Here is a 26,267-nt window from a genome sequence, read left to right as displayed (position 1 = left end):
TACACTGTACCACAGTGAAAAAGTACGCCAAGGCCTAAAATCACCAACACCAGGTCACAGAAACAGGCTAGGAAAAAGCAAAAAGTTTCGGGGTGAACCTGCCAAAAGGGCCAGGTCCAACAAGAACGAATATCTTTCTTCTCAGTTCTGCCTCTGCAGCACACCTAGAAGGAAGAATATGCCTCCAGGATGGGTTTTTGTCGAGGAAGGTGCCCCTTCCTGCATGCTTGGGTGGGGGTGGCTACAGGGATGTTTTTCGAAAATGGACAGAAGCATTGAAAATGGGTGAAAAGGAAGGTGCTGAAAGACAAGGACCAGTAGGGGATTTGGGTAGAGGTTTTGATAGTAAATGGTATTAATATAACATAGCAATGGCGTCCAGAATGAGAGGCGAAAGATGAAGTAATAAAGGGGAGGTGCTCAGTGATGGGGACCAACAGAATGGTTGGTAAAATGCATAGATAGAGGACAGGGGAGAGAAATGGTGGTATTGTTCCTGTAAGTGGGCACAGGGCACAGGGCGCAGTGACGAGGCTGCAAAATGAAGATCTCTAAAAAGAAATGGATCATACAACAGTGATATAGAAACTAGGAATGGAGCTGGAAATAATGTGAGTGCTCAGGGAGGTTTGGTGGTGATTGGGTTGTGTCTCTATCCAGAAAGAGGAAGAATATGCTACTCAACGTTATGGTAAACAATACTAAAGACACATAAAATAATTTTAATAGTATTAAAAAAGCTCACATTAATACTCTCGATGTTGTGATGAGTGTGTTACACTTTTCAAGATAATTACATTCGAGATTGTCACCTAAACCCCAGTTTCATCTTACTTTGTGCAAGTGATCTCTTCTATTGCCAAATATTTACTAGGCTGACTCTGTTGACCTTCAGTGTATCTCTCTATTGCTATAAACAACCTAGTGAAGGAAAATCGCTTGAAAGGGAATGTTAACACGAGGAGAAACATGTGCTTTGATCTATGGTAACAAGGTTTTTGTATGAAATTATTTGAGGACTTAATTCGAAAATCATTTTCCAACAGTTTGATTCAGCAAGTTCAGCAGCCCCTTTTTCCTTATTGGGGCGTGGGGGAATTCCCCCCGCTGTTTGGTGTGTTGCCCCTTGGCGGCCGGGTCCCATATTAAATGTATAAGCCACAGTGCTTTAGCATGTCTCGACCCGTGCAGAGTTTGCCTTGCTTAGTTTGTGCACAAGAGTGAGGGTGGGTGTAAGGGATGTGGTTGGGGTGGAGCTTGAATCAAATAACTTGACACACGTTCAGGTGGGTCTGGGTTGAAGAGTGCTTACTTGAACCCTCGCCGCTGCCGCAATGCTAGGAGTCTGAGTGATCACATACATAGCCCCCAAGTCCCCAAAGAAGCACTGGGGGCCCCTGAGCGAGCAAATGCTCACCCTGCTCTCATGCGGTTTAGAGCAAGGGAGCAGCATCCAAATTGGCTCAGGAGGAGTCACAGGGGTGGGTCTGGAGTGCCGAGCTGGTGAACTCCCATGCACGCCCTTAAAGTCGTGAGTGTTCTACGACGATGAAAAACAGTTGTAGGTAGGTGCTGTGACAGGTGGCAAGTCACTTTTGCAAGGTGTAGTTAGTGCAGCTAGACAATGTGCATCATGGGGGGTCACCAATAAGAGTGCAGTTATAGTCTGTTGCACTGGCGAACTGCTTAATTAGGCCATCACTGTTAGATGCTTCCATTCAGCTCAACAGGGGCAGGCCAGCGCAAGATCTTGTCGACCAACTACCATCAATAGCTGTAGGATTGGTCCTGCCTCACACCCCCCTCAAGTCTTTCGCCATTACCATCACCATCAAGGGGGGGAGGCATGAGCCACAAGCACACTAAGAATCCATAAGAGCTGTTGCAACATACAGCCAGATGGACAAAGACTGTAATCGCCCCTCCCCCCATAGGTGCCTGACCAGGGGGTCAATGTGCAGAGATAGACCGTGGCGGTGACACTCAAACTTTATATGGGGCTTAAAAATTGGTGCCGATCTTAGGGTGGGCCCCACTCACATTGAGGAATCTGTCCAGGGCCTCAGCATTGCCCCCCTGACGCTCAGTGGGCTCATTGGGGGACAGGTAGTGCCTCCTGCGAAAGTTACATGAGTTGTAAAATAACTTTACAGCTCATGTTACCATCGCAGAAAGCGCTACTGAAATAATCCCAAAATGCTTACACAGAGGTCAAAGCAGACCCCTGAAAAAAGTCTGAAATGGTCAACCCTGCTTGGATTTCGCGAGGTAGTGAACAGAGAAATAGGATTTCTCTTGATAGAAAGTATGCAGCAGTCAATATTCTGAAGAAGGGCACCGTTGCGGAACCCTAACACGCCTACACAAAGACCCTACTAAAAATATTATCATCATGAGCATGACAGATGCAAATGTAGGCTTGCAAAACAAAAATTTTTAAATGTACAAAACATGTTAGTGGGGCCATTTCTAGTTGTGTGTTGCAACACATCTAATAGCACAGTTATTTCTGAACTGAATGCCACACAGCATTAACCTCTATACTGAGGCACCCAGTGCACATAGGGCACCTGTAGTGCAGAGACATACGGCGCTCATTTATGCGACTCTCTTTACAGTAGACCTTCAGGAAGTTGGGTCTGAAGAGTTCCTTAAATGCTTTATAAAACTCTGCCTTGTTATCGTCCAACCCAGGCGCTTTCCTATTAGCCATACTCATAATGGTGTGGAGTCAAGAGTTTGTTTAAGGCTGTCTCTCGTTGTTAGAAATGGGGTTTCTGGCTGGCTAGGGTATGCACATAAGTCAGGCAGAACTCACCACTCCAGTCAGGGTAAGGGAGTTATACACGGAAGATAACCCCTGCTCAACCCCTTCGTATCTTGGCATAGCAGTCACGTTTATCCCAGAGGCAATGTGTAAAGCTTTGGCGTAACACACACACACACCAGTGACACTCTACACCCATCACAAAAGGGACACCATACAGTTGTATTCAAAATTTTCACTTATATTATATACAAAACACATAGACCACAATCACATAAATCTCAATTACTTTGCTACTAGGTAATGGTTATATCATTACATAGACCATAAACCACTTTGCCAACTTGGATTGTCATAACACCATATTTAGTGCAATAAAGCAAATACTTGTCATAAAAATCCCATACAAACAACACCCCAGACCATCACTGTACACATTATAAAAATTCTGAAAAGGATACTTCTTATCCTTTCATTGCCAGGTGTAAACTGCATAAATCATAACATCAGGGAATGCAATGTAGCAGTTAGGTTACACATAAATCACCAGATATAATTGTGCACTAATCACCAAATCTATATCACCCTAACAACATTGGGTAAATCACCTACAACTGCAGAGAACCCACAGGGAGAGTGCCCTTAGGCTTCTACTAGGATTTTGAAGGTAACCTGTCCCCTACATGTAGGTGCTCCTCCCCCAGGTACTTCCCAGCTGCCAGAGGGGAGAATACAAAGAACAGGGCGATTGCATGGAAAACACACCAGCACATGCCCTACCTTTCACATACACTGCACCCTGCACATGGGGGTACCGTGGGCCTACCAGTTGGGTGCCTTACATGTAAGAAAAGGGAACGTTTCGGCCTGACAAGTGGGTGTATTTGTCAGGTCAACATGGCAGTTAAAAACTGCACATGGAGACACTGCATTGGCAGGTCTGAGACCTGCCACTGCAGTGTCACTCATGTGGGTGGCACAACCAATGGTGCAGGCCCACCAGTAGAATTTGATTTACAGACCCTTGCACACCCAGTGCACATTACTATGGACTTACAAGTAAATCAAATATGCCAATAATGGATAATCAATCATAATCACAATTTACACAGAGAGCATGTGCACTTTAGCACTGATGAGCAGGGGTAAAGTGCCCAGAGTCCTACAACTAACGAAAATAGGGTCAGAAAAATAGGAAGCTAAAGACAAAAATGTTTGGGGATAAACCTGCAAAAAGGGCCAGGTCTAACACTAGTCATGTTCAAGCCTGGCACAGCTAATGTTGCCTAGGTAGTAGCTATTTATTGTTAAATTATATTTTAAAAGAGCTCTAGTATTCTTTGAATACAGATAAAATAATGTCTGCACTTAATGTAAGTTCCATAGGAAAATTATAAACATTGTACATTAAAATGGACACTAATTAGGAAAAGAGGGTTAGGCGATGTCATACTTACATTTGTTTGTTTTTACTAATATATCATTGTATTGGAGTTCTTTGTTTCATGAAATTAAAAGCCTAATGAAATTGTACAAGATCACAGGGGCAGCTGCCTCAGTAATGAAGGTTGCAAAGCTAGATACAGGAATGATTGTTTCCAGGAACAACAAGTGAGGTGATCTTTGCGTTGCTTGGATGCACGTAATGCTTGGGGTCTTAATTTTGCACAACATTTCTCTGGCCTCTACATCGAGACTCAGATGACCTTAACACCCTAAAAGTCTCAAACAAGTGTGGCCTATTCGTACCACTGCATAATGCACCCACCGCTTGTTAACAACATCTAAGGGAAATATTATGTCTCGTCCCAGCTCCCTCAATGCATGTCATCACACGTATATAGTAAGGTTGTGTTTACCCGATTTTAAAAAACCATGGTGTTTCTGTGGTCTGAAAATTTGAGTTGCCGACCTTGGCTTGCCATGCAATCTCTTTTCTCTTCTACAGTGCATACTTTGAACTGAGTTGCCTACAGGCATTTATAAGGGGGCACCATTGAGAGCTCAGGAGCAAAGGCTGAAGGCAGTGCAAATTTCTTACAGTGCCTGTCAATGGGTCAAAAAGGTGTTCAGAATACTTGATCTTTCAATCCTTGGCCTCTATGCTGAACATATTTTGCAAAGTTCCATTATTGCAGTGCTTACATGTGAGTTGGTTTGTTGTGTATTTGGGGGTTGTGAAGTAAAGGAGATATGAGGAAGTTAATCCAAGAGTTAGTGAAAGGAGGCTACTGAAGATAAGATGTGCATATTGACGAGATGTGGTTAGAAAATAAAGTTATTGACTGACATGAATCATCACACGAGACATGAATGCAATAAACGAGACGGAACAACAATGTGAACTTACAGATAAATATGCATAGCTGCCAAGGTTTCAGATTGCTATGTGTGACATTTTAATAATTTTAGAGTAATTGTGAGTGACATTTCAATGACTATGAGTGACACTGTCTCGTGAGCAAAATTAAGCAATGAAGAGGAGGGAAACAATAATATCAGAAATTACACACATTTGAGGAACGAGAAACGAAGTTAACTGCTGCAAAACGTAAGAAATGTAAACGACTTCCATTGATCAGACTCTAGCTAAAATTACAGAAATTAGATAAAGCAGCTTGGAAGTGGTTCAAAATGTCTTTATAATCAGCTGAATGACTCGCAGTCTCACTCAACTGCTGCCAGTGACCTGAGCTATAACGCAACTGAAAACCAAAGCAGAGACATACTGTGTGAGTGACAGGGGCACAGGCAAACTCGGAATAAGTCTAGAATAGAGTGGTAGGCACCTGATTGAGATGATCCACACTTAACACACAGAACTGGGTAAGCTCTCAGGTATGTTTTCATGAGTTTAAAATGGTTGAAGTTCTCTGCAGTTTAAGATGCCCTAATATTTCGAAAGTAATCCGTGGCATTTGATTTGACGTTGTGAATAAACACGGCACAGTTTATTCAATTTAACAAGAAGCTCTAATAAATATTGGTTCACTAAGGGAGTGGGGTTTGCTGTGCTAGCTGCCCCGACCCGGGCAATCTGAGTGCTTCTGAATAAGTAAAAGATCCGCCGTGGCCTTCATGTGCTGCCTCTAATCTCTTTTCCTCTACTTGTGAGGCAGAGCGTGACGCTCGGAACAAACAAGGAGGCCCAATGAGGGGGTGGGTGGGGGGGCTCCTTTACCAAGCAATAAAATAATCTTTCCGGTCAGTCGCTTCAGAGACCCACGGCCTCTCCAAGGCTCCGAGGAGAGATAACCGAGAGGTACGGCGGAAGAGCTGTACGTGGGGGTGAGGGCTCAGCCAGCATCTTAACTTAGGCACACAGGCTCTCTCCCCCACTGACTTCGAACATGAGGTGATAGCAAAGTTTCACTAACCTCAGTCACAGAAGAAGGGCCCTCCACCTCCAGTCTGTCCAGGCGGCCCCGGTGTCACTGACTTCTTTCCGTCGGCTACAGTAAGATGTTGCATGATTCAATGGGGGGGGGGGGCGGTAATAACAATTACACTGGTGCCCGAGCCGATGCAAACTGGCGGACGGTGCCGTATTTATAAGCAGTGCTCCCTTTAACGGTGAACATGCTGCGCAGCCTGCAAACTATCCCAGCCACATCGAGCGCCCAAAATAAACTGCGCGCGCTTCCGCAGTGACGTCCCCCCGCGATGACATCAGCCTGTTAGTAAGAGCCGAGCCGTGGCAGTTAGATTCACCCAGGATACATTGTACTAAAGCTGCTCGCTGCCTAAGACTCTGAGTTTTAGTCAGGCTTGATAGTCACTCAGGCTTGACAGTGACAGCCTCAAATACTGGTAATATACTCAGCTTTTAAATACGCTGATTTGCGTGACAATCCTTTCACATGCGGTAATGCGGTAATGTAACTTAAAATGCGTTAGTGTCACACCGGATGTGTGACACTTGACAGGGCTGAATATGTATGAATTTTAAAATGTGAGAATATGTTATTTTGTGAATCTGAGACCTACCTTTATGATTTTACCGACTTTCCTAACCATCCTTCATTGGTCCCACAACACTCCAGCTAATAAGCGTTGAAATGGTGTTTTGCAGCAAAGGAAGCATGAAAAGGCCAAGTTTCGCAATTTCGGCAAGAAGACCATCGCGTTTTTGTGGAAATTGACTATACTGAAAAAACGACTCAATACACTATATGAGCGACTAATATAGTCTTTTCGCTCTAACAACGTTCCTCTACAATCACAGAAATGTAAAGCTATTTTTAGGTCTCGTGGCGTTAACCGCGCGAAAGCGCGGTCTCGCCAGAGACCAATAGTGAGCGACTCAGCTTTCCAGGAGACAAGAGCTGGCCACGCGCATCTTCCAAAAGGCGATCGAAGTGGGCCACGCGCGCGAGAACGCGCACGCCGTGGCCATCTCCTGTCTCCTGGGAAGCTCCAACACACACACAGCCACACCTCCCCCTGCACGCATGCGCACACACAGAGACACACACACAAGTGCACATACACGCACGCACACATACAGAGACACCCCCCCGCCGTCGCACACATACACACACACAAGCGTGCACACACACACACACAAGAGCACCAACCCCCCCGCCAACCCCCCTACAACTAAGGCCCACCTACCACCACTCCGGACATCTGCAGCCTCCGCGGGGCTCTCCCTCGGGCTTGGGAGCCCCGCGTCACCACTGCTCCTCCAGGCACTCCGAGACTATTCCCCCCGCGACCGGGCAGAAAAACACTCATCACAGAGGACGAGCGACGAAGAGCCAATCACAGCACTGGAAGAGACAAAGACCATCTGCACATGCGCACTGGACCCATCGCGAGCACGGCTTAGTGGACACAGTTTCTCTTTTTTTTGTTCCTTCACTTTGCACGCTGGGACTTGTAGTTTTAATGTTCACATGATTAATGTAGGTTGAAGTGAATGCAAACAATCGCCTCCTTTCTTGTAACCAAACTTGCCGGGTGGGGGCTGCTGCTGCCCGGCCCCTTGCTTCTGATGATGCCTGGGGCTGCAGGGGCCGAGGCCTCGCGGGGGCGGGTAGGGCGTCGCGCGCTGTGTGCTTTCTGTCTGGTGACTCAGCACAGGAAGGCATTACCCCCTCCCTGCCCAACCCCATTTAAGCGCCCCACCCCCTTCCTCTGTCCTCCCCCGCCAACCCCGCTGCCCGGAAGGGAGACAGGGAATGCCTGCGGAGGTAGGAGAGGCATGGGCGCCGGGTCGGGGTCTCTCTTGAACCCCGGGGTGGGGTAGGGTGGGGGGACGTGTGGTAGTTACATTGGGAGGCTGCCCTCGCCTGGAGACTGAAATGAGCGCCCGTAATCGGATAAATGTGTGTGTGGGTTTGTGTCGTGTTGGAGGAGGGGTGGTGACGATCTGTGTGTTGAAAATGTCATCCACAGCCCGTCCCGCCCGTGTTGTATGTTCTCCTGTATTTGATTTTTTCCACGTTGCATAACTCGTTCTTGGTGACTGTTCATTGTATTTGTCGTTTCCACATATAATTTGCATTCATGTGTGTTTTTGTCTCCGTTTTTATTGACTGACGGGCATCGGACCACAGTCTGTCCCTATATGTCATTTTGTGTAAACACTTGTCTTTGCCCTGCTTGCGTGTGCCTCTTCCCAGTACTGATGTGTTATATACAGGCGATACATGCACTGCACGAGGAGACGCAGGTACAGGGGCAGACAGGCAGGAAGTGTTCCATGTGATATTATTGCAGGTGTCATTTTGTAAGTGTGCGCATTCCCACATAGTACAACGCCCCGTATTTTTTCTGTACAGTGTGGTTCTGTACTTTACAGGTAGCAGCCTCTCTGTGTGTCCCCCTGTGTTCTGCAGACCCTTTCCTGTATTCGTCTGTTTCCATATAATACTCCTTTGAAGTGTATGCCTCCACAGGCAGATCGAGGTGCTATGCATAAGAACTATATTGTGTGGTTCAGTTAAAACCAGGTTAAAAATCATTGATGATGAGGCACATGTGGATGGAACAGTACCAAACAGAGCACATTACACGTATTTACAAATTGGAGGTATCAGTTGATGGAATGGTTTGCCCACATTCGATTTTTGGTCACATTGTAAACCATGTTTAGAGTGTTAGTCCTAAAAAGTACATTTGAATATGGGTACCGTCAAACTGGTTTCTTCAATCGGGGGGGGGGGGGGTATCGTGTGAATGCCTTTGTGCAAACAATGTTTATATACCAATTGCAAATTAAAGACAAAAAATTAATGCAAAGCATTGTCATTTACAATGCCAGTACCTCAAACTTTAATGCTGCGAGACCTATTGCATTGCAAATGCTTGTTATGATTCCAGATATGATGTATCACACGAGTTTCAAGAAATCTGGCGCCTTCTTCATTTTGGTCTGATTAACTGAAGAGTGGCTGCGCAATCACAGCTACCAGTAAAACAGATTTAGCTATCACCACTAAGTGAATATAAACAATATGTCATTGCAGTCCCTTGAGTACATTCCCAGTTCACACAATTGCACAGTCAAAACGTTTTATCATTAATTCCTGTGATGTCATATAGTGATACATGTGTCTTTTCCTTCTACGTGAGTGAAATGACTGGTATGTCCGTTGCCCATTTATATAGAATCCTGGGGAATTTTTCACATGATTTAGTACATGAATTATTAATTAATTAATAATCCCTTCTCTCTGAGGAATGATTGCTGAGGGAGCCGATTGTTAAACAAGATCAATGCATCTGTTTGGAGGCATGAGGTAGGAATTAAAAAAGGTACCCTGATCTGAAAGGGAGACAACAAGAACATTTAAAGTATGCTTTTTCACTGTGGATTGATTTTTATATAAGAATAACAATGGAAGAAAAAATGATGACCCAATGTGCAGGTTTGAAAGTCCCCATGTTAGAACGTATTGCAAAGAGCAGGATGCCTTTCTAAGGCCCCTGAAGCTGAGGCTTAAATGATGATCATATGATGAAAATAATGTGACACGAACAACCCCGCGACCGTAATTCCTCAACCACTGGATTTTCTAGGTAATGTCCTGTAATGACCAACCGTAAAACAACGTGTAGAAAACGTTTCTACAATTATCACTGACAGAATTACATCCTTCTGTGAAAACAGTGGCCGACAAACAAGTGAAATGAAATAATGGATCATCTCATTTGCAATAAAAGTTAATCAGAGATAAACACACAAACACTCGCTTCTCTCAAATATCAGCAACAAAGGGAGCACATCTCTCACTGGTGCAATAGATTCATACATATGAATGTATGTGTTTTTATTTGCTTCATGATCTACTAGTACAAGGATATCATATGTGTGCATTTTTTGTATAGCTTTAATTATTGCGGAATAGCGGGCTAATCGGTTGCTGTCTGTTAGATTTTGCTTTTATTTTTATTTTACATTCCTCTTTGCATAGACTTAACAAGCATTGAAAATGCAATAGGTCTCGCAATAGAAGAGTTTAACTTTTTTCGTTTTGCAAATGGATGAGTGGCGTTGCGTGGATGAGTGGCGTTGCGTGGATGAGTGGCGTTGCGTGGATGAGTGGCGTTGCGTGGATGAGTGGCGTGTGAGAGTGGCGTTGCGTGTGTGAGTGGCGTTGCGTGTGTGAGTGGCGTTGCGTGTGTGAGTGGCATTGCGTGTGTGAGTGGCGTTGCGTGGGTGAGTGGGGTTGGAATGCAATAGGTTTCGCATTAGAAAAGTTGTAGTTATTGGTCTTGTAAATGACATAATTTATTTATTTTTTCGTTGTTAAAATTGCTAAATTGATGGCTTTGTCATTTACAATGCCAATAGTTATAACTTTTGCGAATGTGACACCTATAGCATTTGGAATGCAACATGTTTTGTATTTACGTGACTTATATGGCAGCTCTGGTCGTTATGCTACATCTCTAGATAGTTTTATCTTTCGCAAATGTGACACCTATTGTAACACAATATGTGTTGTGAGGGTGGGTGAGGGGTTGAGGGTGAGGGGTTGAGGGTGAGGGGTTGAGGGTGAGTGAGGGTGAGGGTGAGTGAGGGTGAGGGTGAGGGGTTGAGGGTGAGTGAGGGTGAGGGGTTGAGGGTGAGTGAGGGTGAGGGGTTGAGGGTGAGTGAGGGTGAGGGGTTGAGGGTGAGGGGTTGAGGGTGAGTGAGGGTGAGTGAGGGTGAGGGTGGGTGAGTGAGGGTGAGGGTGGGTGAGTGAGGGTGAGGGTGGGTGAGGGTGGGTGAGGGGTTGAGGGTGAGTGAGGGTGAGGGTGAGTGAGGGTGAGGGTGAGGGGTTGAGGGTGAGTGAGGGTGAGTGAGGGTGAGTGAGGGTGAGTGAGGGTGAGTGAGGGTGGGTGAGGGTGAGGGGTTGAGGGTGAGTGAGGGTGAGGGTGAGTGAGGGTGAGTGAGGGTGAGTGAGGGTGAGGGTGAGGGGTTGAGGGTGAGTGAGGGTGAGGGTGAGTGAGTGTGAGGGGTTGAGGGTGAGTGAGGGTGAGGGGTTGAGGGTGAGGGGTTGAGGGTGAGTGAGGGTGAGGGTGAGGGTGAGGCTGAGGGGTTGAGGGTGAGTGAGGGTGAGTGAGAGTGAGGGTGAGTGGTGGGTTGAGGGTGAAGGGTTGAGGGTGGGTGAGGGTGAGGGGTTGAGGGTGAGTGAGGGTGAGGGGTTGAGGGGTTGAGGGTGAGTGAGGGTGAGGCGTTGAGGGTGAGTGAGGGTGAGGGTGAGTGTGAGTGTGGGTGAGGGTGAGTGAGGGTGAGGGTGAGTGAGGGTGAGTGAGGGTGAGGGTGAGTGAGGGTGAGTGAGGGTGAGGGTGAGTGAGGGTGAGTGAGGAAAGCATGTTAATAAAAATAAAATAAAATACTGGTGGTTGTGAGTGGGAAGCGGTATACAAACGAGGGAGCAAGAAAGCAAATGGTCTCCGACGAAGTGCTGAGAAAAAATTGATATAGAGTAAACACTTGTATAAAATTCAAAATAAGCTATTTATAGATTTGTCACAACTACACAAAAACTATAGTTCATCAAAATGTGCTCCAAGTCGCAGCACAGTGCAAGTGAACAAGTATTAGGTGCATGGAGAAAGTTAATTAAAAAGAGAAACAACGTCTCTTTTTTGGGTTCTACAATAAATTATTTGCAAGGGCACAGACTTCACCCAATGTGAAGGCTGCAATGCATAGAATTATTTGCAAACGGTATCAGTGGAAGCATAAGCGTTTTGACCCCTTGCAACACCTTTTCATGTGTCTTCATCAAGACAAACTAAATGTAGCATACTACAATATAAAAAGGTATAGTTATGGGCCCTACCAATGGCAGCTAGAAGACTATGAACTGCTGAGGTAGCTACACATCTTACCTCTACTACAGCAGTCCAACAGTATCCAGAAGATTAAATAAGAAAGATGTTTCATAATACACACAAAATGCAAGTGTTAATGATTAAGTGCCAACGGTCACACCAGTAGACTCCTGCTGAAATTAAGCCCCCAGCCCAAGAACGCGCTCATTCTGGGCGCTGCCTACAAAGGTTCTAAGTAGAAGCAGCGCTTACAAACATTATTGTATCTATTTGTTTGAACAGTTCCACCTGTGCCCGTTAAAGGTTTGTTTAGATAAATGAAAACAACTTTAAAATTCAGAAACGTGAAAACAGAAAATGAATTTACATCCTTCACATTTACAGGTAACCCGCAATCCACCAGGTGCCAATGTTAATTATTTACAGAGGCAAAAAAAAAGAAGGCCAGAGAGACGTGGAAGTGTGCCTTTGTCACAGTGTGTATCGCAGTTTGTCAAAAGGGAAGTAGTTATAACAACGTGCTCAGCTCACTGTGATACATGTTGGAGTGTTGGATATTTCTATTGCCACCCAATTATTAAAGTAAGTCAGTTATTGCGACCTGCACAGTGAGGGGTACCGAATGTGCTTTATGAATTACACTTTATTATGCGTGAATGTGAGGAGCACAGATAGGCATGAAATTCACCAGTAAAAGAAGCGCGGACACAAAAGTGAAAGCGACCTCGACTGCACTGTGTTAATTAGTGGTAAAATCTTCAACAACAGGGGAGGAATGCAGCTGTGTGCCACTGCTCTCTCCCGAGATCCAAACGCCATGGGAAGGAATGTTTAGAGAGGAGTGAAGGGGGCGGGTGAGGAGCCAGTGAACGGAGATAGATTGCAGTGATAAGAAGCAGTACACAGACTGTTTACTGTAGAGCTGTTAGTTAGAAGTATGGGAGAGGTGCTGGGTCTGCCTCCTATTACAGTGAGGGGGCTGGTGTGCTTCCTGTGTGGGCAGCACAAGAGCACAAATGTTGCCGTGGCCCAGACACCTAGGATGAATAACATAATAAGCAGAACACAGATAACTTACACTTTTGGGTGTTAAAAAACGGAAACAGCATATTCCTTAAGTAATATGTATTACAACATGCCCAGAGTAAGCGCCAGGAATTAAACGCCAATGTGCGCACCGGTAAACCCCGGCTGAAATTAAGCCCTAGCACAAGAACACGCTCAGTATAGGCCCTGTCTACAAAGGTTCGAACTAGAAGCAGCGCTTGCAAACATGATTGTATCCACAGTGAGAACAGTTACAACTGTGCCAGTAAAAGGTTTGTTTAGATAAATGAAAACAAACTTTTAAATTCAGAAACGTCAAATCAGAAACTAAAATTAGATCGCTTCACATTTACAGGTAACCCGCAATACCTCAGATGCTAAATTTTAATTATTTACAGAGACAAATTAAGACGAGGCCAGAGAAAGGTGGGAGCGCGCAATGTACCTTGGACTAGCACTACCCTTCCCTAAGAAATATAATCATAATACGCCCACAATGCAAAAGTAAATGACAAGCTGCGAACAAAGCATCCGAAAGCAGCCTAAAGGGGAGAAAGGAGGGGTGAGTGTAAGCCGAGGTGACAATAAGGGCCGCTGTGGAGGGGGAGGGGCGAGCCAGCAATGCGGAGGAAGATATAACAAACAAGGAAGAGAAAATAAACAAGAGATGTTACCACTGTTGCTGACTGTGTTTATACAGCACGCACTGCCCGTGCAATGGAGGGCGGGGAGGGGGTGCGTGCTGTGAGCGCATGACAACCCCGAAGCCTCAAAACGTGCTTGAAAAGGGAAACGCTGCAGGCTCTCATCTATAGTTCATTTGTTTGTATTTTGGAGGATCAAAATATGAATGGGGAAATGCAATTGCCCTTTCCATTTCTTCCTCACATTTAAACAACGTGCTTCTCTGTAAAAGGGAAGAGAAGTCTGACTACACATGAGGCCAAATGACGGGGAAGAAGCGCAAACAAGGTTGTGCTGGGAGAGAGAGAGTGGGGAGGAGAGTAGGTGGAGGAGGGGGGAGGAGAGTAGGAGGAGGAGGGGGAGGAGAGTAGGAGGAGGAGGGGGAGGAGAGTAGGGGAGGCACGGCGAAGTGAAGAGACAAGACGGAGGGAAGGCAGAGAAGGGGAGGGGGGAGGAGAAATGCGACACGGCGGGCAGGGGAGGGGGCGGAGCGGGGAGGGGGTGTGAAAACAGCAGGGGCCTGGAGTGCGGCTGAGGGAACTGATGTGCACGCGCTTTTAAGCTCAATGCACATGCGCATTGAGCTTAAAAGTCACGGGCACTGCAAGGAATCGCCACGATTCCTTGCTTCTTAGTTAAACGTTGTTTAAGCCGCAATAGGCTCGCAAGCTCGATGCGCATGCGCATCGACAGGCGAGACCTAAAAATGTTCATGCTTTCACATTTGTTTTCGCCTTTTACACACTATCAAACCAAAATCTGTAGCATTTTCTTTTCTGTCTTCCTTTTGGCCATTGATTTATTAATATAAAGGGATTTCTTTCCATTTACCTTTCCTTCCAGCTTTCATGTGTTGTGCATGTCTCATAATGTGGTCTTATGCACCTTGTGCTTATAAGTATTCATTTGTCTCCAGCCATCCCTACTTTCTCATTGCCTCTCCTTGTAAATCTCTTTGAACCATCTACCAATAGTCAGTCCTGTCTTTCTCACTTTTTTAGGTCGAGCCTAGCTGGCACTTTAAATTGTTGTCTTGGAGCAAGTACATGCAGATTGATTATCATTTTGAAAATTGACTGGATCTAGGTAAGAGACCTTGATTTACTCTTGAAGTTGGGACTCTGAGTGATCTGACTTCATAAATCTGGAGTCCAGAAATAAACTTTGAAATTTTGGAAAGACCATATTTTTGGATTAATTTTTATTTATACATTGGTAAATGTTAATGACTGATGGACGTTCCAGGAGGCTTGGGACTGCTGCCCTCCCTCATTGGTCATGAATGAAGGATGGGAGCGGTTCCTTGTTCGTCACTGAGTAGGATTGGGCCAGTGTGACTGATGACCCCACCCCACTCTGTGTGATGAGGTGTCAGTGATTGACACTCATCCCTGGGCACTTCAGGGCTCAGAACTGAAGCGCCTAGGCCTGAGGCAATCAGTGATGCTCTCATCATGAGGGATGGTCCTCGAGGTGCTTTGCCAGACTGAAGATGTCACGCCCACAGGAGCTGTGACTTCATCAGCGAGGGAAAATTCAGCTCGGGCAGCCAGGAGCCTGCACATTTAGCGCATTTCTGGCTTCTGGCTGCCTGAACTGAAAATAAAAAGTGTCTGACAGGCTGACCTTTGCTCATCAAACATGCTGTTTTTGTCATAGTATAAGAAAAATAATGAATGGAAAGAACATTCCTGTAAACAAAATTACATTCACTGGATAACAACAGCAGCTAGTCTTTAGTAAATGGAATCAGAATTAGAAATTAAATGTAATGCAATTTGCGTCCTGCTGACACTCTGACAATAAATAGACATTACAACACAACAGGGAGTGCTATCACCATCAATTCATAACACACCTCGTGTGCTTTTAGATGCATTCAAAGCAAGTTTCAGTGACTCATGCACCAGAAGGGCTGTAATAGGCACACACACACACACACACACACACACACATACTTAGATAGAATTTCATCAGATTTATTATAACACAGGGAGCATTCTCTATTTTGTAAACCTATAGTAAATTCAGGTGCCATTCAATACTACATCTTCCTTCCTGTTAAGTATTTATATTAGGATTCCTTACAACTGAATATTTGCATGTGGTATTTCTTTTTTCTAACCAACCAGCTATTGACAGAGCAAACAACCACATTAAGTGTAGATGATGACTACATTTTGCCGTTACAAAAGAGCAGATGTCAGTGGCAGGAAGTAGATACAGCTGGAGGGAACATCTGACCCATAAGGCAATAGGAAGCAGAAACGTAGGTGAGGCATTTCACCCTAGACAGGGTCGTAGCCACTAGGGGGATTTGGGGGCTGGGCCAGCCCATTTTCATCTTTGCCCCCCCCAAAAAAATGTAGGGGATAGCTGCCAAAGTATTTATGAAAACCTCAGCTTACAATCAGTTTATCTTAATGAACTGCATTCACTTTTGAATGCATACAGTGAAGGTATAAAAACAACGCTGAGTTCATAAGGTGAATTAGCCATAAAATGCCTTCTATTTCTTTTATCTTGATACATCGACTGCACATTCAAAGACAGAAGTTAAATATCAGGCTATGTCTTCTGACAAATCGATGCTTACTCTTAATGTCAAAATATTGTTTTCTTTTCTTTCTCTGACTGCAAAGTGAGAGGATTTTTAATATGAGCTATGTAACAATCTCACTAGGGTACAGGCAGGGCAACTGGAATTTTGTGTCAGGAGAGGCTCAAATTATAATTATATGGTAACGTTGAATAAATTATGTGACAAGCAAAAACACAAATTATGCAGCTTAATGCAGCACATTTTGTGATAGCAGTAATTCATTATTTTGCAATTTTTACAAGTTAGCACTGTCTAGGCAAAGGTTTTACTTTATTAGGACTAGTTCCACATCCACATACAGCTATCAGCAACTGAAAGGGGACCGGTCAACCTTTGCGAAGGACCTTCCACTGCGCAGCAGCATATGATTTCTTTTAGTGACTTTGGATCTGTTTGAGCTAGAAACAATTTCTTTTCAAATGTGCAAATTATGCCTCAGGTGGTGGATTATGTGGCAAATGCAGCAAATTCATAATCACGTGGAAAACTACATGACTGCAGAATGCCATAATTCCAGTGGCTGCAGGATGTCAATTTGTTTCTAATACACAAAAATGTAAATTCCTTTACATGAGCTGTGCAAATATTTGTCAGCAATTATGAAAGCAGAAATGAATGACATTTTGTTTCTAATTCTGAAGTGTGATGGAAACAACAAAAGATTTCAACAGGACCAAAACAAATCTTAGTGTTGCATAGTTGATAAATATTGTATTATATTGTATTGCAGCATTTATATAGTGCTTACAACCCCTATGTGTGGCAATGAAGTGCATACTTACATGGGCAGTAATCTACGCCATATACAGTGATGTGTGGTTGGAATCTTTGTTTTGTGATTCTATGTGGGAAGTGCTTCCATGTCATGCATGATGGCCACAAAGTGCACAATTGTGTTAAGGGACGCAGTATGTAGTAGTGTGGTGGATGATGAGGCGAGAGAGATACATATGCACAGTTTAGGGTTTTTAAGTATGTTGGCAGCTTTGAGCAGCTGTCCAGTCCATTTAAGATATTACCTATGATTATAGTCTGCTTAGATAATTACAGCATTGGGTTGTCCGATCAGATATTTTGTGTGTTGTTGTGGGCCTGACTGGCATGGCTGAAGGGAGAGAGAAGTGGAGAGATCTGCTGGGATGTGCACTGTTACTGTCATCCCATATCTGAATGTCATTGTGAGATGTAAAGAAGCAGCCCTAGTGTATTTATATTTGGGACCTGCAGTGCTGGGCTACATGAAATCCCACTGATTGATCCACAGCGTGCAACAGATCTTTTCAGTTACTCCATGCCTTTTCATTTAGTGATGGCTCGTTTATTGGTTGTACAGTACTGGTGTTGGTCAATCCTCATAGTAGATATGTCTTATGTGAATATAAGGTGTGTAAGTTATAGTTGGCAACTGGTCGACTGTAGAGGGTGATGATATTAGTATTAGTGTGGGCTAGAAATGTTATATAACTATACATTACCCTAGCAAACAATAGGTCAGCCCACCTTAATTTACCTGACTATCGAAAGTAAATTGCTGGTTGGGTTACTTCCAATATGTGGATAGTAAGCTGAAGTTTGAATTTTAGGGTGTGGATGTCTTTCCGGGTTTAATTGCTGTAATGCGTGGAAGTAGTTGGCTTGAAAATAGCCTTGTTTTCAACTGTCTTCTGACGTACATTTGCTCCTGGGTGCTTCAAATGCTGGCTGGTAGTGAGTTCCAGAGCTTGGCGGCTTTTACTGAAAAAGCAGTGCCTCCTACAGATTTCTTATGGTAAGGTGGTATGGGTATAAGTGGTGCAAGCCAGAAGTCCTTGAAATTAGTTTAAGGTGTAGCGGTCCTTTTCCTTGGAGAGTCAGTGGTCAAGTGCCTAAAGCATTGCCTTTCCTGCCATAGGTAGCCAGTGGAGTGATTGCAAAACAGGAGTCTTGCTCTCTCTTGAGTGAAGGCAGGGAAGATGTCTTGCAGCAGCATTTTGGATGATTTGTATTTTGCGTATGATAAATGCAGGTGGGATGTATGACGTTACAACGCATACTTTTACCATGCCTACCATTACCACGCAATTTTTACAACGCAGGATCCATTACAACGAAATACCATTACCACGCATGTATTTACAACGCATATACCTTTACAACGCATACAATTACAACGTAAGTATTGGTAAGTATATAATATTTTTTAAAATGTAATTTAATTAAAATTAATATAATGTAATTTAATTTAATTTAATTTAATTTAATTTAATTTTATTTAATTTAATTTAATTTAATGTAATGTAATTTAATTTAATTAATTTAATTTAATTTAATCAATTTAATTTAATGTAATTTAAATTTAATTATATTTAATTTTTACCCTGTACCCTTTTACCCAAAAACCCAAAACTGACCCTGAACCCTAAAAATACCCCTTTAGCCAAAAACCCCAAACTGACCCTGAACCCTAAAAATACCCCTTTACCCAAAAACTCAAAACTGACACTAAACCCTAAAAATACCCCTTTACCCAAAAACCCCAAACTGACCCTGAACCCTAAAAATACCCCTTTACCCAAAAACCCAAAACTGACCCTGAACCCTAAAAATACCCTTTTACCCAAAAACTAAAAACTGACCCAGAACCCTAAAAATACCCCTTTACCCAAAAACTGAAAACTGACCCTGAACCCTAAAAATACCCCTTTACCCAAAAACTGAAAACTGACCCTGAACCCTAAAAATACCCTTTACCCAAAAACTGAAAACTGACCCTGAACCCTAAAAATATCCCTTTACCCAAAAACTGAAAACTGACCCTAAACCCTAAAAATACCCCTTTACCCAAAAACTGAAAACTAACCCTAAACCCTAAAAATACTCCTTTACCCAAAAACTGAAAACTGACCCTAAACCCTAAAAATACCCCTTTACCCAAAAACTGAAAACTGACCCTAAACACTAAAAATACCCCTTTACCCAAAAACTGAAAACTGACCCTGAACCCTAAAAATACCCCTTTACCCAAAAACCCAAAACTGAGCCTGAACCCTAAAAATACCCCTTTACCCAAAAACCCAAAACTGACCCTGAACCCTAAAAATACCCCTTTACCCAAAAACCCAAAACTGACCCTGAACCCTAAAAATACCCCTTTACCCAAAAACTGAAAACTGACCCTAAACCCTAAAAATACCCCTTTACCCAAAAACTGAAAACTGACCCTGAACCCTAAAAATACCCCTTTACCCAAAAACCCAAAACTGAGCCTGAACCCTAAAAATACCCCTTTACCCAAAAACCCAAAACTGACCCTGAACCCTAAAAATACCCCTTTACCCAAAAACCCAAAACTGACCCTGAACCCTAAAAATACCCCTTTACCCAAAAACCCAAAACTGACCCTGAACTCTAAAAATACCTTTACCCAAAAACCCAAAACTGACCCTGAACCCTAAAAATACCCCTTTACCCAAAAACCCCAAACTGACTCTGAACCCTAAAAATACCCCTTTACCCAAAAACGCAAACTTATAATATTTTTAATAAAATGATATACTTACCAATACTTACGTTGTAATGGTATGCGTTGTAAAGGTACCTGCGTTGTAAATACATGCGTGGTAATGGTACTTCGTTGTAATGGATCCTGCGTTGTAAAAAATGCGTGGTAATGGTAGGTCGTTGTAAAAGTTGCGTGGTAAAGGTTGTATACCATGCAGGTGTGCCAAGAAAAAGACTGTTGGCATAGTCAAGCTTGGAGAGTATGAGTGTGAGTACAGCTTGCAGTTTCTGTTAGTATCCAAGGTATGGGAGGATGCAACATAATAGAAAGCACTCTGTTTGATAGTATTAACGTGTGGTATCAAGTATTGGTCTGAAGGTTGAAAGATTTAATCAGGTTTGGTAAGGGGGTTTGGTAGATGTTGAACAATAGAGGGGAGAAGATGGACCCCTGAGAAATGTCACAGCGATGTGTGCAAGGAGCTGATGTGAAAGTTCATATCACCACTAGTTCACAGTCACAGCTGAGAGACCAATAATCCAATGGGCATTAGCTGAACTCCCTTCCTACCTTTTACATATGGTATGTCAAGCAAGAATTTGCTGAGTGAAACAATTTCACAACTGTATGGGACATTGATGGTATTATGTTGCTCTTAAGGCAGGAAGTTTCATGCTGTTTCCTGTTCCTGATACTTAAGGGTGTCACTACCTAAATCTACTAGCCATTTAGATGCAACGTCCAATCAGGAAACTCCAAATTTCAATATGCCATATTGCTTTGATTAGCCTATTGTGCTGGGACTAAGTCATCAAAGGTCAGGTGTGACTTACATTTCACTGTCATTGCTCCATCTTACATTGGCCTGTTGTAAAATATAGCCTGGTGAGATCATGTATCTGCGCTGCAGACTGTTATTTTGTTTGCAGAAGTCAGATAGTTTGTTCTGTTAATGTGACTGCTGAAGAGGGGTGCAAATACCCTAACTAGCAGTAGTGTGAATCTGCAATGACCTAGTATAGCCTGTCATGTCACAAAGGGCTGCTTAACAGACTATCTTTCAAAAATGGTTTAATATCTTGATAACTGGATCAATACACTGAGGATTCATCTCTTGAACCAAATAAAATGGAAACCATAATCATGACATCTGAGGCAGAAAGCATTTGTATTTCAATTGACCTTTCTATACATCAACTAATATTTTCAGATTTTTATATATTGTAATTTAAAATCTATGTATTATGAATCTCCTTTTTCAAATGTATTGACACCTTTGAACTTCTACTTTATCTAATGTATGGTCATAGCAAATAAATTGCTCTTATGAGGTCCTATGTAATAATATATTAAATGCATAATACTTGGTAAACACTTGGGATAGTTCTTTTACTAGGAGAAGTGTGGCAACACTGGGATTCTGTCATTTTCTTTCACCAAAATATGAGGAAATCTGTGATTCATCTAATGTTTTTTGTTTGCAGGGCATTCTGGGTAAGACAATATATTGGAATCAATGCAAGCCACACCTCCCCAGACTATCCGAGGTGCTTTGTTTTCAGAAATGTCTGGGACTGGAAGGATTTCCTCGGTGCCTACGGAGCCTTGGCCTTAATACCACAGCTACCTATATATCCAGAATTGGTCAATTCAGGAGGTAGAATCTTAATGTTTCCTTGTGTCTTAGGGGGCTTAGGGATCCTTTCTTTTCTCGGTGATAGCCCAGTCATACAAGTGGAGTAGTAAAGTTATCGAGAGAAGTGTAGGATGTATGTGGTGGATATTTGTTGATCCCCGCAGATTCCATTAGCTCAGTCTGCTTTCACTTTTGTATTATGTCAGCATTCACAGTGTGATGTGGAATATAGCAAAATGAAAAATCAAACTTGAAACTCGTAGGAAGCATTATCATTGCATACTGACTTTGATTCTGGAAAAGAAAATGGTTCTGTTTTTTTTTACCAGAAATATTTTCTATTCCAGTACTGTGGACCTTCTGTTGAAGTACACCACACCATGAAGGTAGTGTAGTGGGCATCAACAAGTCATCATCTGCCCTAAAACAGTTCAAACCTACCACATCTAAGCAGCCTGATGTTTTGTCCAACAAGAATTGACAACAAGCTGCAAGGATATGATGGCCATGTTGCACTAGCTTCTTTGTTCCATGACCGCAGGGGAGTTCTCCAGTACTGGGAGCCCCCAGGTTGGTAGGCTTCTGGGACTGTTTAACAGTAAAAAGCACAGTGTTTAAAGAAAGGTGACAGGTCTTGCTAATGGCTATTCAAAGTCAGAGGAATGTTTCAGTTGCCATACATGGACTATGGAGAAAAGGGCTAAAGAGCAAGTTAAAAATATTGAAAAGTAGAAAGAAGATAGGAGAAGATTGAGAGAAGTTGTTCTAGAAAAAGGAGAGAGTGTTGAGGGAAAGCAAGGAGAGTCAATAGAAAAAGCATGATAGAGAGCAGAAGATATAGGACAGGATCATGGGGAAAAGGTTGAGAGAGGGAGTGACAACAGAGATTAGGAGATGGGGAGAGTATAGCGAAAGTTAAAGAGAGCCCAAAGGATCAAAATAAGAGGTAAAGGCAAATGGAGAAAAGTTGATTGGAGATTTTAAGTTTATCATGTTTTGACCAATTTACCTGGACCGGTGTGATTTCAATGCTTAATTTTGCACTTTATATCTAAAAGGGATTCTGGTGTAAGATACAAGAATCACCTTTCTTTTATTTTTTCATACATTTATTTATTTTGCAGTTAGTAAAAGCAAACATCAGTAAATAAACGATGAATCTGAATAATAATGTAATTGATATACATAGTAAATACTAATTGATTCTGAATCTATATTTAGATATTTCATAGAAATGAGCAGACATAGACCTAATACCCTCCCCATATTTTATAAAATTTAGTTAAGGCTCCTACTCTTTGGGAATATAACTTCTCTTTCACCTCAATTTGGGACATCTTAAGAAACCACTGCGATAATGTTGGAGAGTTGGCCTCTCTCTATCTTTACAAGATCAGTGATCTAGCGACAAGCGATGCAATGAAAACATACTGTTGCTTTCGCATAAGTAAACCCGATATTTATGTAATTCCAATAAGAACCGTGCTTGGTTCGGGCACCAAATTAATATCAAAGCTTGTGGCTAAGCCACTGATATATTTGGTTCCAAAATGTATTTAAAACTGGACATGCAAAACATATATGAACCCAGTCCCCAATAAGATGGTTGCATCTGAAACATGCTCCCGAAATAGAGGGGTACATTTTGATGAGTCTAGATGGAGTATAATAGAGTTGCCATTAAAAAATAAAAAATAAAGCAATCCATTTAAAATTGGCGCCCCATATGGCTTTGTGCGCCCAGGTGTTATATTATATTTGTGGAGAAGTGTGGCTCACTGGTTAGAAGCGGCAGACCCTGAAGCAGAGATCGGCCTGGGACCAGGGTTCAATTCCCGACGCGGCAGGATCTTGGGTCAATGTCCGCGGACTCGATAATTCTCGCCGAGGTGCGTACGCTAACCATGGGTCCCATTCTGCAACTCTGGGCAATAGTTTGCTTAATTTCCACAACGGCCCCATCAGCGCTGGGGATGCCTGGCTTCACCTTGGAGGTGCCCAGGAGGGACCATCTCACAGGGAAAGCCAGGACGGGTTCCCCAGCGGTATACAGTGCCAGGACACTACGAGATGGAGTAACAGTGCGCTTTACAAGTATACTTACCTACCTACCTACCATATAATCTCCATTTTTGGATATCTAACCTACAACCAGTAGAATTTTGGATCTTTTGTAAGGCTTGAGGCAAAATTTTAGCCTGAAGCTGCCTAAGTAAGGCTTCATACCATTTACCGATCCCTCGGGTCTCTTTAACATAATAATTAAAACGTATCAAATTTGATTGGGGATCTGGGGAGACTTGTAAGCTACTTTGAAAGTTCCTAAAATAAAAAAAAAAAAATATTAATGAATATGAAAGTCGGGGATTAGACTGTTTTATTTGATTCCAGGAATTCCTTTGATCTCCTAGAAGAAAATCCCTGAAACAAAGAACTACACATTTTTCCCAAACGGTTATACTTTTTTTGACTTATTTGAAGACCTATGTCCCTACTATGGGAAATTAACATTTCTGGGTGGAAAACGATAAACTGCTATTCCTGCTTCAATTGAAGGAATCTGTCAGCAATGATTTGAGGTGTCTTGTATCTACTGCGCTTGGGGAGCCTCGGAATTTTAATAAAAGGGACAAGGTGGAAACCAGATTCCAAAAGCATTTGTTTCAAATAATAATTGCAGCCCATATCACGTCTAGTAAGAGACCTTGTGCACCAATCGAAAAAAACTGCTTGGCAATACTTTTTGAAATGAGGAAGTGCGAGGCCACCGTATGGAATCGGTAATTGCAAAGTCTCTAATTTTGTTTGAGGTTTCTTACCAGGCCAAACAAAGAAACAAATCATTTGATCTACCGTGTTGAAAAATTTTGAGGAAACTTTAATTAAAAGATTTGAGAAAATAAAAATAAATAATGGCAAAATCATCATTTTGACAATAGCAATTCTCCCTATCAACGAGAGGGGTAAATTCTGCCACTGCTTTAACAGACCTTTAGTGTAGTGAGTGTACTTTCGTAATTGAGCTGGTAGAGATGAGAAGGGTTGTGTGATACATATATCCCTAACTATCTGTTTGCCTCGGTCCAATGAACCTGATTGCGCAGATCTAATGGAAGGACCTGGTCAGAGCAATTAAAAGCAACATTTCGGATTTAGAGTGATTGATCTTATATCCCCCTAAATCCGAAAGCAATTAGATTTATTTAAAGACATTCAAAATATTGTGTTGCTCAGCAGACAAGTATAAAATGATGTCATTTGCAAAAAGTTTTAATTTTGGAGTGCCCGGCAAGGGTGCTTTAATTTGAGGATCTTGTTGTAATTAAGATGCTAATGGTTTTATGAATAATGCAAAAAGCACTGGTGAAATTGTGCACCCTTGCTGATTGTCTCGTTTAATTTGTAGTAATCCGATGGTTTGGGAATTTATTATGATCTTTGCTTCAGCATTATTGTAAAGATTATTTAATAAATTGACAAGTTGTAAAGAAAAATAAATTAAATGTTGTTAAAATTGCGAACAGAATCTCCCAAGGGACTAAATCAAAAGCTTTTTCTGCATCTATCATGATTATGGTGGCTGCTATGTTATTGTGTATGTAGTAGAATCATCTTTCATAGTGGGCTTTAAAGTCCTAATAAGGTCTAACCATTGTTACTTGATACACATTGCATTTTGAAAATTGCTCAACAATGGCTCCGCCTTGGTATTTGCTACTGTATGCCCTTGGTGAGAAGTGCCGATGCCTTGTCTTTTACTGCAGATGAGCCATGTCTACATTTGATGGTATAGTCACTGAAAAGAACAACCTACTTTCTGAGAAGTCCAAGTTCTAATCAAGAGGTGAATTGGCTTTTTAGAGTACATTTAAATATAGCAGTCTCTTAACTGTTTTATTACAAGAAGCCTGACTGTTATCTGCATCTGTAGCAATGCTGAACAATCCCTTTGCAAGTAAATATTTCTAGTGCACATGACAGGCTTCCATGCTTTTTATATTCACTACTCAGAAAAGTACATGCTTGTCCAAGCAATGTTAGCTGTATAGAGGGCGGCACCTTGAGGATCCTGCACAAGGCATCTACTACATGTGGAAGAGTTTACAATGTCCATTATTGTCAAAGTGGAGGACTCTGTAGCATTCAAATGGGCGGGGGTACCATGCAAACAGCATCAGAATCAAAGAGAGATTTACTCATGGAGCAGGATCCTAGATGCAAACCATAAAACCACCACAATAAGCAATTAGAGGCAGTACTACTGCTTGCCCATCTATGGCTCCTCCAACTGGAGATGGAACTAGTGTCCTCAGCCAGGCCACAGACTGCAGACCACAAATGGACCCATCCTGGTAAAGCCCCTATCCTTTACCATGCCAACCTGTCTTGCTGGTCGATGTCTAATGAAGGTTTCCTTTTGTACAACACCTTTCACACAACCTGCTTGTATAAGGGATGTATGCCAATGTCAGTGTCTGCTTCAAGTCTAATCAGGTTTGACTGGTGATGATCAAATGTAATTAAACTATCCATCTTTTGCCACAGCCTTATAGTGAAATTCATTGTGGTGCCTTCCTAACTTTCTTTATAAAATTACATTCTGAATACAATATATTTTTCACTATTTTTGCAGGTGTGAAATGTTTAAAACATGCTGGTTGTCACTGATTACCCAAATGTTTTTGATGGATATGCTTTAAGCTCTCTGTAAAGTTATTTTAAATTAGTGAGGAGTTAAATTAAAACTCCATTTACGAAGTTGGCGGAATTAGGAAAC

General features: G+C 42.6%; 1 protein-coding gene across 8 annotated transcripts in view; it reads right to left on the bottom strand.

Annotated features, from left to right (window-relative positions):
* DMD (dystrophin) overlaps positions 1-26,267 on the bottom strand; it is a 6,826,337-nt gene that overhangs the window by 1,503,693 nt on the left and 5,296,377 nt on the right. The gene's annotated exons all lie outside the window — the stretch shown is intronic.

This window comes from Lissotriton helveticus, chromosome 8 (genome assembly GCF_964261635.1).
Source record: "Lissotriton helveticus chromosome 8, aLisHel1.1, whole genome shotgun sequence".
Classification (NCBI taxonomy): domain Eukaryota; kingdom Metazoa; phylum Chordata; class Amphibia; order Caudata; family Salamandridae; genus Lissotriton; species Lissotriton helveticus.
The sequence above is the reverse complement of the archived record's forward strand: the minus strand, read 5'-3'. Positions and strand labels throughout refer to the sequence as shown.